This window comes from Microcebus murinus, chromosome 18 (genome assembly GCF_040939455.1).
Source record: "Microcebus murinus isolate Inina chromosome 18, M.murinus_Inina_mat1.0, whole genome shotgun sequence".
Lineage (NCBI taxonomy): Eukaryota > Metazoa > Chordata > Mammalia > Primates > Cheirogaleidae > Microcebus > Microcebus murinus.
In genome coordinates this window covers 5,669,113-5,683,558 of record NC_134121.1, presented here as the reverse complement: position 1 = coordinate 5,683,558, position 14,446 = coordinate 5,669,113, and the positions used below count along the sequence as shown (strand labels likewise).

Below are 14,446 nucleotides of genomic sequence, written 5' to 3'. Positions count from 1 at the left end.
TTTGAGAAACACTTCCATAAATAAAGTACATGCACATGTGTGAATCCTGGAAAAACGTTATTTGCAATGCAGCTGACAAAGTATTAAAATCTATGGTATACAAGAATTATGTAAATTGACATGAAAAAATGAAAAATATGGACCAAAGAATAAGCTGATTCAGAGACATGAAATCCAAATGTTCAATAATATCATATGTCATTTGAGCTCATGAGCAGTCGGTGGCATGCTTCCTCTCTTCAGACTTATAACAATTGAAAAGAGCTACAACACATATTCCTAATGCGGATATAGGGAAATTCTTATACATTGCTAGTGGAGCTATGAATTGTTATAGCCCTTTTAGGAAGCAATCTGGCAGTATCCATTAAAATAAAAATAAATTGAACATACTCTTTGATTCAGCAATACTCTTCCTGGGAATCTATCCTATCAAAATAAAAACACCCATAAGTAAGCACAGCTCCTCAAAGATGTTTATTTCAGCCCCATTTGCAGTTGTAAAGAAACCAGAAACAAAGTGAATGCCTGTAATAGGGGAACAGCTGAGTGAATTGTGGTCCATCCACCCCAGGGAGCCTTATGTAGCCATTAAAAGGAATTAATTAGAATTATACCAATTACCTTGGCAGGATTTTTATGAGATATCCTTGACAGAGTAAAACAAGATGCAGAAAATGTTTAATATACTCTCATTTGTTATAAAACAAGAAATGTCAAAATCCTGTATGTGTATGTACTTCATATAAATTGAAATATAATTACAAAAAATAGAGAAAAATTTAAAAACTATATACCAGGTCACTAACAGGGGTTATTGTGAGTATGCTGGTGAGGATGTGGATGAACTTGAGGAGCTAAGAGAGGCAGTATAAAAACAAGTGAGTGTATTATAAATTATATCATACATGATATGGTTCAATTTATGTAAAAGTGTCTATTTTGTACATGTACATAAAACATTTTTAACACAATATTTAAAAAGATGAGTTAGCTTCATATCTATCAACTTGTAGAGATGGTTTCAGTAAAATGACAATAAAATAAAATGTCAATAAGGAAATCAATCAGAAAATCAATAAGGAAAAGGTTAATATAATATCTTGGTAGGCAAATGTTCAAAGGACATATATTGCAATTCAATAATAGATACATAAAAATCACCAATTTCCATATGAAAAATGTTCGACTTGTTTGACAATCAAAGAAATGCAAGTGAAAATGCTACGAGATGTTTTTGTCACATATCCGCTTTTGAGATATTATTAAAATTGGTAAGTGAAAGGCTGTGAATGGTACTTTCAAATATACTTTTAAGGAGAATAAAAATTAAAATAATAATTCTGGGGGAAATATCTGCAATATGCTTCAAACCATGTGCACGTCATTGACATTCATTTCCCTTCTAGAACTTTACCTTATCAATGTAAACGCATGAGTGGGACAAGACTTGTTTTGAAAGGATGGCTGTTAGTGGGGTCAACAAATGGGTGAAATAACAGAATCCCAGTATTGTGTACAGTGGTGAGACATTTGGAGCTACCTAAATGTCCAAGAGAAGGGGATTGGTTAAAGATTGTACCACCATACAACATACCAGTTGTGATGGTAACATGCTCACAGTATGTTGTGATTGAAAAATGAAGCTGAAGCCACAGTATGAATATTTTTTTGCTTTTTAAGTAAAATATTATACATTTTCTATGTAGAAAAATTGAAGAGACAAAAACAAAAATGTTAAAAATAATTTGGGGAGCATGGTGGGCTTATGGATGATATTAATATTTTTTTACCTTGTGTCTTTCTGTGGTTTCCAGGTTTTCTGCACTGAGCAATAGTTTTAATTAGAATGAAAGAGTACGTTATAAAAATGTTAAAAGGCTATAAAGATTACCATCTTCTGGAAGTGCAGCGGAAGGGAGTTAAGCAGGTGGGAGCTGTGTGCTCTGCTCAGGAGGGGAGCTGGCCACCAGGCTCTGTCTGTCCCTCAGCGCCAGCTTGGCACATGAACCCTGAAGTTTTGCTTTCAAAGCTGGAGATATAATCAAAGGTAGGTCATTAGTTAATTGCTACGAGGTTATTTCCGAAGTCCCGAGTGGGCTCTTGTAAATGATTAGTAATATCGTTATTACTTATACAATTGTGGCCAGGCTATTATTGCTCTCTAAGCACTGAATCAGGGTTTTCTCAGCAAATGGCTCTCAACTTGGGATTCCCTAACCTCAGGAGGTCCAGAAGGGTGTAAGGTCTCTGAACTACTTATATACATAAAAGTATCAGGAAATTATGCCTTTATTCTTATAGTGTTGAGACACACTGAGGAAGCCTTATTTTAATAGGTTTTTTTTTTTTTTTGGTGTGTGTGCTTTTAACGTTATATGCAATTCTCAATCGATACCTTGTGAAGAATTGGTAATTAGAATGTTTTTTGATAAACATATACACTGAGAAAGTTGATCTATTACCAAATTAATACAAATTTGGGTTTTAGAAAAGTCTTTCAAACATGGAATTTTTTCCCCTATCGCCAAGATTATTCTTGTATTTGATCTTCAGTCTCAACCACACTATTTAAAATTTCATTTTAACCCCACTTATGGACATGAACTTGTTATGATGTTTCTGAAGGAGAAGGGATAATGAGGAAGAGTCCTCCTAACTTAGCAACCGTTTTCCATTTTCCAAATGGGCAAACCGAGGCACAGAAAGACCAACACAGGTCCTGATTGTTGAGGGAAAGAGCTACTACCAGAATCTATAGTATTGGTTTCCTAGCTTTTCATTTCCCCCTTTGTTCTGGGGTTATTTCCAAGTAACTTATGCATGCAGAAGATGACAAACACTCATGCACATGCACAGAAAATTAGAAAGAGAGGGCAAGAGAAGAGAGAGAGAGATTTCTTTATGCATAGCATTATTGCCTATAATTCTTTCAACACTTCAGTGAGGTTGTTGCTGTAATTAGCCCTTTTTTTTTTAACAGAAGAAGGGCTGAGGTGTGGAGAAAGAAGTTAAGCAAGGTGCTTAATGTCAACTCCCTTAAAGATAGTCAGAGGCAGAGCAAGGATTTGAACTTGGGTAGTCTGAATCAAGGAACTGGTCTTAACCCCTCTGTAACTTTCCATTCCCATCCCTGAAAAAAGAAAAAGTCAACCGGAATCACTGTGAAAAGAGTTCTTTAATAAAAAGGCTAATTCTGGCAACCGGCCCAGAGACGAGATGGGAAATCCATTTAGTTTTACTTCCATGACTGATACATATCTTAAAATTAAGTTTCTTGCTGGAAGGTTTCTAAAATTTTAATTGTAAAGGCTGAGAAATTTAAAACAAAACTAGCAGAAAATTCTGGCCATTGCTGATCATCAAGGGATATCGTATTTTTAGAAAGGATTTTTAGCCAATTTAATACTCAGATTAAATTAATAATTTCTCAGTCCAGCCAGTAGGTGTTTTTAAAAAACATTGTCTGCTCTTGGTATGTTCTGTAAGTGGCTAGGACAAAAAAGAAAGGATGGATTGGAGGGGAAGGCATGCAGATGTGATCACACGCTGGGCCATCGATTGGCTCACATTTCCTAGGGGGCGGGTCCAAGAACATTAAATTAGGTCACATGCATCATGCAGTGGTCTCTCTCCTTTCCTGCTTCCATATATCTGAATTTCCATCGATCTGGGCATTGGACTCTTCTTCATCTCCAGCAATCCTGCCGCCCAGAGACGTGTGGGCTCAATGGCTGGTGCCCCTCAGAAGCTGGTGTTCGGCTTCCTCGTCTCCTCCTCTCAGGGCCCTGCATCTTGCATGCCATACCCTCATTCAGACAGATGATGGTGAGCTATCACTTTGGTCTTAAAGCAGAGGAGAAATCTTTATTCATCTGCTGGGACTACCATAACATAATCAAATACCACAGACCGAGGCACTTACATTGCAGAGATGTAGTTCTGGGTTCTAGAGGCTGGCTGTCCGAGATCAAGGTGTTGGCAGGGTCAGTCCCTCCGAGAGCCATAGCGAAGGGTGTGCTCCAGGCACCTCCCCTCCGCTTGCAGACGGCGTCCTCCCCCGTGTCTCCTTGCGCGTGCTTGTCAGTCAAGATAAATAACATTTTATTGCAGTATTTAAAAAATCAAATTAATTGCAAAAAATCTCTAATAATCAGCATATCAAACTTTAAAATTAAGACAGGATCCATGACACTCCTTCCATTATTTTTAGCGAGGTGTCATTACCTTCTGAGAGCCTCTTTTGGGGGGTTAAAATCTTGTTATCCTTTCAAATGTCTCTTACACAGCACAGTATGTAGGTCTCTCATTACCCTTCTATTCATTCTTTTGACAAATTATGTTTTTGTTGTGTGCCTCCTAAGTGCCATACAGAATAGGAATTAAATATTTGTCAAATTAATAAACAAACAAACATCTAGTTGCAGGTTTATTTTTTAAGACACCCATGGTGACTTTCTACTCTCTAGTACAAAGAAGAAACAATGTCAAACTGGTGGGTGTCAGAGGGCCTGGGCTTGTCTGGTAAAGGGCCCTTAAAATAGGATTTTTACTTATTAATTCAATAAATAATTATTTAGAATCTACTAGTGCAGGACACTACATATATCAGTTAAGCTTTTTAAAATGTTGATAGGCAAAATCATCTAGATACTCAAAGTGTAAATTGTCAGTGTTTTCAAGAGATTAATTTCATGGAGGAAGGCTTGCTGGGTGAATTACTCTAAGAGAAACTGCTTGCTGGATGCATTCCTCTGGCTAGACACTGGCAACAAGCGCAGGAGTAGGCAGAGAGCAGAGTAGGGCCTTTCTTCCTTATTAGCCATGACAAACAAGCGAAACAAACCAAATTGGCAAAAAGTGGTTACTAAGGGCAGTGATGAATATGTAGTGCAGGAAAGATATATTTGGATGCAAAAATTTTAATCCTGCCAAGCCCATATGAAAGCTACAATCTGCTATCAGCTAATCTCTGCTGCATGAAGTTTTAGGGAGGGAAGTAAGCAAATTGCATTCCTTGTTCATAAAACTGGATGACCCTCAAAGGGGAGTATGTAGCAGATGATGTTTTAAGTAATTTCCTGGAGGGTTATGGAGTAAATGGTGAAATAAGAGGTAGAGCTCCAAGCTCCATCTGTGTGGGAAGGGGTGATTCGAGAGAGAACAAAATTGCCCCCTCTCTAGGAATGAAGGATGAAAGAGATGGGATAAGGCAGACAAACAGGCTAAGCCAGACAACGGCAGGAGATTAGGTGCAGTGAAGGGTTCACAAGGAGACCACCCAGCGGGAGTGGACCCATCTCGCCGAAATGACAAATCCGCTAACCCTGATGGAACACCTGTGACAGGTAGGAAACCACCCCAGAATGCTCTGGGGGGATTCAAAAGTGGGAAGACATGGTCTCTGCCCCTGAGACGCTCATAGCAAATAGGGGAGAGAATGGCATTCACGGATCATTTTAGTACAAAACAAAACTCTAGAACACACTGATATAAATATATAGCATGCTATATATGTACTCCTATGACAACAAAATATATGTGTATGATATATATGAAATTTTTAAGTGTTATTAAATATCGGTCTGGGAGCCTTGCACTCATCCTCCTCCTAGCCTGGAAACGGAGCGATTGTCTAGAGCTGGCATCCAGCGCAGAAAGAAATAACGTGAAGAAGCAGATGACGTCCTCAAGAGGCAGTTGGTGTGACTCGCCCACTGTGAGTTTGCGGGCAGCACTGCGCCCAGGCCCATTGCTCACAGGGACACTGTGCAATAGTCACTGACGATGACAGAAATCAGTGAGAAGGCCCTGGGTTCTTGCACCACTGCAACCCCAAGACATCGATTTTGCTGGGCCACAGCCTCCCTGGTGGTCGGTCTTTATCTTTGAATGAACCTCAGAACAGCTGGCGGCCAGTGGCGCTCTGCAGAGACCAGCCCCAGCCTAGCAGCCCTGTCGCTCTGCACCTCTGGCTGCAGCCTGTCCTCAGTCGCCTCGCAGCGTGCGTGCCGGGAGCGCCTTCCCGTAATCACTGGTGGGGCGCGGCGTGCTGGCCTTGCAGCGAGCATCTTGCCTCTCGGCTGCTGCTCCCAAACATCTGTCTTCCACAGCGACACTGACAGGGGAAATGAACTTACCTCTGTGTCCTTAAACTCTCTCTTTGTCAAAACAACAAACACAGCTCAATACACCGGGGGCTTATCTTTTAACCTCTGCTGGCGTGTTGGGCTTTAGCGTTACTGACCTGCGGCTCTGGGCCCCAGGCAAGGGGACAGATCTATTTCTGAGACGCTGTTTGCCCTCCAGTGTCAATATTGGCAAGAGGACGGGATCAGTGGAAGTCTAGCAGGTCAGATTAGTCTTTGGAGGGAAGAGAATCAAAGACCATGTCAACACTAGTTTGACTGCTTTTTAACTTCATGGATGAGTTAATTCAGTTTAAAGGGCTGAACCCACTGGATGTGGCAACCCAGCCTCAGAGCACCTCACTGGCAGGAAACACACGACGTGGCCTTTGAGAGCCACCCATAGGCTTATGGAAGGCGTCATTTGTGCTGCAGTGCACATTGGCTGTCCTGCTTGCAAGTCCTTGTGTCCTGGACGGCCTTAGGTTACTTGTGTATTGTTCTGGGGAAACAGCAGAATTCCTAAGAATAGCCAATAAGGCCCAGCATGGTGCCAGATAGTTTCTATTTTCCCCATAGTTATTCCCCAATAAGTGCTAATTTGCATAAAGAAGTGATGGGGTCTTTGGGGTCTTTCTTGCTCTTTCTTTTAACTATTTCACAACACCTGATTCAAAAAGCATGTGGATTCAGGAACCAAGTTGGCCACTGTGCTTTACAATTGCAATACTTGTTGAAATTAATCATACTTGTACGATGTTCATAAAGCCCTCAGGGATGCGTGACTCCAGACAGCAATCCTCCCAGGGTTAAGAAAATAGATTGTGCAGACACAGGGAAAACCTCCCTTGCTTTTTACAGATGCTCGCCATAGTTTCTAAAAGTAATAGTAATAGTAACATCTTAGAGACTTAGGGGAGAGTTAGGATGATGAAGAGCCATTTGAACAACAACTTGGCAGCAACATGGATGGACCTAGGGCCATTACCCTCAGTGAAATAAGGCAGAACAGAAGCTCAAGCACTGCATGTTCTCAGCCCTAAGTGGGAGCTAGACAGTGGGTACAGATGGACATACGGAGTAGGATAACAGACTGCAAAGGTGGGCGGTGGAGGCGAGATGAGGGATGAAAATGACCTATTGACTTGGGTGATGGGTATGTCAAAAGTCCTGACTTCCCCATTATGCAGTATTTCCATGCAACAAAACTGTACGTATACGCCTGAACTCTACACAAATTTTTAAATAAAGAAAAACAACCAATTTAAGGAACAACAATTGGAGATATTAAAGACATGGCAGTATGCTCTAGATCAGGGGTCCTCAAACTTTTTAAACAGGGGGCCAGTTCACTGTCCCTCAGACTATTGGACTATAGTTTAAAAAAAACTATGAACAAATTCCTTTGCACACTGCACATATCTTATTTTGAAGTAAAAAACCAAATGGGCAAAAACACCCACATGTGGCCTGCGGGCCATAGTTTGAAGACGCCTGCTCTAGATGAACGATGATTATCTGGAGGAGGAGCTAAGAAGGTTCTTTGTTATTCCAATCAGTAAAACTAGGACCAATATTTGAAAGTTACCAGGAAACAGATTTTATTTAGCCTCTCGTAAAGAACTTTTCAGCAAACTCTACTGTTTGGGAAAAGATCATGCTCCCATAAAGAAAAGCAGAGGTCTCCCATCATTGGAAGCATTCATGCTAACGCAAGGCCAAAGGGCAAGAGAGGCCGCGTAGGGGAGAAGGCTGCGCTTCATGGCCCTGAATGCGCTCCCAGCACTTCCGATCCTTGGGTGCCGCGGGGAAAGGGGGAGCAAACACCCGCTGTCCTCCAGTGGCGTTCACGTCCCCCTGGGGCTGTCCAGGATCCATGGAAAGGCAACAAGTCAAATGTGGCTGTCTCCCAGGAATTTCTCTTATCCCAACAACTCTTTTAGACCAGGAGATGGACACTAATAAACTCATGCAGGGAATTAAAATTATCCTCTTTTAATGCTATTTGAAGTCAAACCTTTGGAGCCTTCTTTCTTCTCCACACTTCTCTCCCTTTCTTTGTTTAAAAGAATTGTGTCAGCAGCTGTCTCCCTCTGTAATTACCCCTGTCACTGCTGCTCAGGTTGGTTTTACTAACTGGCAAGCAAATCTCCCAGAGAAAATGGATGATGGGCAGTTCTAAAGGGGAGCGTGGAGACTTTTCATCTCGGAGCTACACACTCCTCAGACAGGGCTGACGTTGCCCGTAATGTTGCCTTGAGATGAGAGGCTACCCACTCAAAGGGAATCCTCTGAACGCGAGCTCCATGGCGCCCCGTATCGCTTCAAAGTGCTGATTTGCCTGATAGTGAGAAGTCCCTGCCAGATAAAGGCTCGGTTATTGTTAATTGATGACTTGAAGACGTACCAGTCGGTTTTGTTGGATCAACAGCCAGGTTGGTTACGGGACAGACTTTCGCAGGGCTTAATGGTGTGGCATTCTCAGCAGCCAAGGATGATGCCCCCTGCGGAGTGTGCAGTTCTTGTAGTGAGTTAATTTGAGAGGGGGGATGATTTTCATCATAATTAAATGAAGCAATGGGGAGTTCAAAAGACATTTCTGTGCCAGCCTACAAAGATGCACATTGAGGCGCTAAGTCAGATGTCATGCTTTTAGGAGACTGCGTCCTCATGGCATCAGATCTGAGTGAGAAGCAAAGAATCACATCATTCAACGCTCTTCAGCATGACTGATTTTTTCCTTTTATCCTTGTCACTGCAGGCATAGCTATGGAAATGGACTCAGGATCCTGCAATGAGGTGGTGGGAAACCCAGGACGACTTGATCCTTCACGCAAGCAGGAGAACTAAGTATTCTGAGCAACACTCTTCCCTTCGGGGTTATTGTGCATTTCAGTTCACTCAGTATCAGATTCTGCTCCATCATATATCGTCTTATAATACACCTCTTTGTATTTCTTCACGTAGTAGGCCTCAATAACTAAGGACCTTTTCTATGGGGCGGAAAAAGCCAATTATCTACTTATCTTCCACTTGTGTTCAGCAGGTTACCTGGAAATGACTATTGGCTACTGAACCCTGGAATGTACATGTAAATTGAATAGTGTATGTGGCTCATATTAATTTAGCATAACAAATCTGATGACATTGGAGGTTAGGTTAAAAACGAAGTCCAGAGCCTCCTCCCAACTCTGCAATGCAGGTGTGGTTGATGGCAGCAATGGTTCCATGTGCTTGGGGCCAGCTCTCCCCTTCACAGCCTTCCCTTACTTCTGGAATAGCTCAGTGTAGCTTTGAAGACATCATCATAGCTGCCTACCTAGTTGAATTTAACAAACATTGATCCAGTACCTATTATGTGCCAGACTCTGGCTAGGAAGATAAAGATAAGGAAAACATCTGGGGAAGCTATATGTATAACTACAGTGTGTGAGACATGCCATGTTACAAAGCATAAGCTATGATGGGTACACAGGAGAAAATATCGAATTAGGAACAGTGGGGGTCAGTGAAAGCAATTTAGAGGAAATAAACACTGGTGCATGTGGAAGAACCATTTCTTAGGATTAAAAAATCATGGAAAGGCAGGTGAAAGCTTATCTTTGGATTTCAGCTTCTCAATCTATAACATTATATGTATTATTTAGGATTCTTTTGGGGGCTAATGGCAGAAAACTAACTAAAATTGCTATAAGTTAGAAAAAAATGATTGACATTACAAAAAGTGCAAGATACAGATTTCAGACATGACTAGATCCATAGGCTAATTAATCAGCTTATTTTTTCCTTGCTATTGAGTTGTTTGATTTGCTTATATATTTTGAATATTAATCCCTTATCAGTACTTATCTACTTTTAATTAGTGTGGATAAAAGAAAATAAAAGAATAAAAAAAATTTTAAAGAAAATAAATAATTAAAAAAAATCCCTTATCAGATGTATGGTTTGCAAATATTTTCTCCCTTTCCATAGGTTGTCTCTACATTCTGTTGATTGTTTCTGTTGCTGTACAGAAGTTTTTTGGTTTGATGCAATCCCATTTGTCTATTTTTACTATTGTTGCCCGTGCTTTTGGGTCATATCCAAAAAAATCATTGCCCATACCAGTGTCACACAGCTTTCCCCTTATGTTTTCTTTTAGTAGTTTTACAGTCAATTCTTTCATATAAGTCTTTAATTTATTTTGAGTTTATTTTTATATTTGGTGTGAGATAAGGGTCTAATCTTGTTCCTCTGCATGGGTGTATCCAGTTTTCCTCTGTGGGCTCATTAGCCTTTTCACTTCTCAGCTGTGCTATTTTTCTTGTTGGCTTTATGCAGGAAGGCCCTTTAGATATGAGAGTAAGGAGACCACCAGTAGCTCCTGGTTTACAGCCTATCTTTTAGGGGAAGGGTACCTCTTCTTCTAAAATCAAGCTAAAGTGCTGGAATGGTACCTGGTTTGGCTGGTTTAAGTGTCCACCATGCCTACGTTGATTACTGTGCCCAGGGAGATAGACAGCTCTGCCCGGCAGGTCTTGGTCATGTGTCCACCCAAATGACACAGACCAAGAATGGGTAGTGGGGGTTTCCTAAAGAAAATCATAGTGGGATGGTTGGCAGGTAAAATCAACAGATATCCATAGTTCTTTTCCTTTCCTGATTCTGTGAGAAATTTCCTTCCATTCTGTCTGAGGCTCTTAGGATAGGGTCGTCCAATAGAGTAAATAAAAATACAAAGCATCCAGATAAATTTGAATTTCTGATAGAGTAATTTTTTAGTGTATGTCCTATAATTGTTATTTATCAGAAATTTAAATTTAATAAAGCATCTTATATTTTATCTAGAAATTTTATAGTACCTCTCAGAAGAAACCACTGACATACTAATAGAATCTGTTAATAGCTTAAAATATTTTCTCAATGTGTATTTTCTTGTAAACAGGGTTTAAAACTTTTATCGAAGCAGTCGTTATCAACGTTGTCTGTATATTAATCTCCCAAGGATCTTTAAAAATACCAATAACCAGGGCTCAGTCTGACTGCACTGAATCAGAATATCTGAGACTGGAGTTTAGACTGTTTCAAGGCTCCCTAGGAAATTCCAGTATTGAAACGGCCAGGATGAAAAAGCAGGGCACAAAAGTGTGAATTATTTGAAGATCATTTCTGCATTGAAAAACAAAGGAAAACACGTCTGGAAAGTCTTTCCTAGTTTTTCTAACATCAAATCAGCAGTCAGTCATCTACTTTGCCTTCTACAAGATGGTTTCTGGTCCACAGAACACACTAATAAATTTGGTAAAAAGAAGTCACTCCTGACATGATTCTTCAATGGAGGAGGCAAACATAGCCTGAGTGTAATTTCTACAAATAAATGCCAATAGAGAGTCTTTCCTGAAAGGGTGAAATGTGGAGTGATGGTTAAATTGTTATCTAGCCTGAATTTACTAAATTTTAGTTATATATTTTCTGCATGTGTTAGCTATGCAGTTCCAACACTTTCTGCTAAGCCTTTTAATCATGAGAGATTTGCAAGTTATCTATAGATGATGCTTAGAAGGGCCTTAGTAAATGACATCTTCAGTTGACATGAAAATAGAGTGGTCTTGAGATGGTCACTGTGTTAACTCTGTCTCTTTCCTTCTGCTCCTCTGCTTTCCTCATTTTCTTAGATCATGTTGGGTCTGTGACAATGGCTGCTGCTGCTTTGGCTTTAACTACATTTACATATATAGATTGTCTCCAATTTTACATATCAGGTCCTGAGTTATAATTCAGACATGAGCTGTATCAGAATCACCTGTAAAGCTTAATACACAGACATATAAAACAGCCACATGGACCCACAGACATACACACACACCCTAGTACCATCCTCAGTAATTCGAGTTACTTGATGCAGTCGGTTGGGTGTAAAGCCTGTATAGGTCATTGAAAATACCTCCCCAGGTCCTCCTCCTGCACATTTAGCTTTGAAGACAAGTAGGCTAATTTATAATGCTAATCAATCTACGTTGGGTAAGGTTAATGTTAATGAAAGTTACCATTGGTTGATCACATATGATGCATGAAGAAAACCTTTATAACATACATCATCTCCAATCCTCTGTGTTCCCAATGAGATTTTATTTCCATTTGACAAATGGAAAAACTGAGTAATTGATGTTAGCTTTAAAATCACACAGCTTATAAATTTGGAAAGGAGAGTTTTATTTCTTATAAAGGGTTATAGCCTGCAAGGTGATCACGCGGCGAAGCAGAGACATGAGGGCACTCAGTGCACAGCCTCCACAAACCAGCCAGAGCCAGTCCGTGGTCCATGGTCTCTTCTCAGGAGCTACTGATCTCAGTCTCCTGTCCAGTCACAGGTGCAGTTACAGCTTATGGAACAGGGGACAGTCAGCATCTGGCAGTAGATGAGCGGCAATTGTTTTAATATTGCTTATCTGGAGACTAGTGCTTGTTAAGCTACCAAAGAAGAAGAAAAACCTTGTGGCAGTTAGAACATAGGTTATTCTTTAAGTGTAGGATGTGTGACTCAACTCTAGGTCTTGTTTATAATTTGGTATCTTATTACAACAAAGAGTCCATTTTATCAGTCTTATGATCTCTATTTTAACATTAATGGTAGTCAGTTTTGTATCTAAATCACCTAATGGGAGGGGGTATAATGAGGTGTGTCTGACCTCCCATCCCATCGTGGCTTGGAACTCAGTTTTCTAAGGTTTCTCTGGGGTCTCCCTTGGCCAACAGGGGTTCCATTCAGTTGGTTGGGGGACTTAGGATTTTTAGTTTACACTGAGTACTGTCAAGATCGCCTAGCTTATACATGGTAAAGCTGGGATTCATATCCATATCTTGATATATGTCCAATGCCTGTGCTGCTATGCATGGCACTTAATTGTCCTTATGGCCACAAAGATAGCACAGGGGCCTAAGTGCAGTGGGTCACATATCTGAAACCTTTATTCCTGGTCACGATATTCAGCTCCTTTGTTTCTTAGGTTCTCTCATTTGATGTACACATCTTATCAGGCAGAACAGCCCATAAACCATGTGAAAGAATATTCAATGTCTTACTGTGACTCCCAGAACCAATCACAGTGACCTGTTTTCTGAAGATAGTGAAGAAATGTTCCCTAATAATGAAGTCAGGAGGACCTGATTTCTGAAGAGATAATGAAGATGGGAATCTTCCCTTCCCACCTTCCCTTGCATGGCTTTTTGAAGAGGTGAACTCTTCTGGGTAAAGACAGCACTTCTTATACTATCCATCTGATCCTCTCCAAAGGCTCATTTCCTTCTGAGACAGTGGACTTTCTTTCTTATCCACGACTATCTTAGTCCATTCAGGCTGCTATATAGCGCATGATGGAAAGGGCCAGTGAGCCCCTAGACTCCTTTATAAGAGCACTGATTCCATGATGGGGACCCTACCCTCATGACCTAATCCTCTCCCAGAGATCCCACCTCTTAATACCATCACTTAGAGGTTAAGATTTAAACACATGAATTGTAGAGGTGTGGGGGGTGCCAACAATCAGACTATAGAAATAATTTACCCAGAAGAGTAAGGCACAGTCACACAGGAAGAACAAATAGATAACATGATAAACAGGAGTATTTTGCAAAAAGAGAACTTTTGATCTGCTGACTTAGCATCCTGTGTCCTTCTATATAAACACCAGTCCCATGAGGGGCTTAACAACAAGATTGTGAGGTTGGGATATTTTCCTAATGAAAAAAAATTATTCTGAACTCTCCAAAGAGTTAATGATTTCTGTAACTGGAGTTTTCTGCACTATTGTGTGTACTATTAGCGAAGCTCTGTTTAAGTATTGTAATAGTTTCATAATGTACTTCCAGCTGCCTGCTACCCCACGTGGCTGGTTATTCAAAACAAATCTTTGGTAAATATGATATTTTTCTCACATTCCTCATCTCTTCCTGCTGGTCACTCATGCCTGTTTCCCCTTCTCCCTTTGCCATGCTAAACAAAGGATGAAAACATATTAATGTGCATGAAGGTGGTGGCCCACAGAGATGCCCTCAGCAGTTGAAAAGCAGAGGCAGTCCATGTGTTTGAGGTCCAGTGGCTCAGGGTCCACCGTCAGCCCCTCAGCTGTCAACACTGAAGTCAGTGTTCCCAATTCTGTCTCTGATGGCCGTAACCTAGAAGTCAGTCCCTCTCATCAGCAGTCAATGAGAATGATTTACTGGTGCGACTGCAGGTCCCCAGGGAGCAATTCTCATGGCTCAGCTGGCTGTCAAGATTTATCTTGCAGACATCATCTAGTTAGAGTCTCTGAGCTGAGTCAACCAGTGGAAACTCAACT

The 14,446-nt window shown here is 40.7% G+C and overlaps 1 long non-coding RNA gene across 1 annotated transcript in view; it reads left to right on the top strand.

The window, feature by feature from the left end:
• The window catches only part of LOC142861851 (uncharacterized), a 58,505-nt gene extending 48,600 nt beyond the window's left edge, over window positions 1–9,905 (top strand). The window contains exons 2-3 of the long non-coding RNA XR_012912961.1: window positions 1,818–2,050; window positions 8,890–9,905. This is a non-coding gene — a long non-coding RNA (uncharacterized LOC142861851). The remainder of the gene's footprint in view (window positions 1–1,817; window positions 2,051–8,889) is intronic.
• The last annotated feature ends 4,541 nt before the right edge of the window (window positions 9,906–14,446 follow it).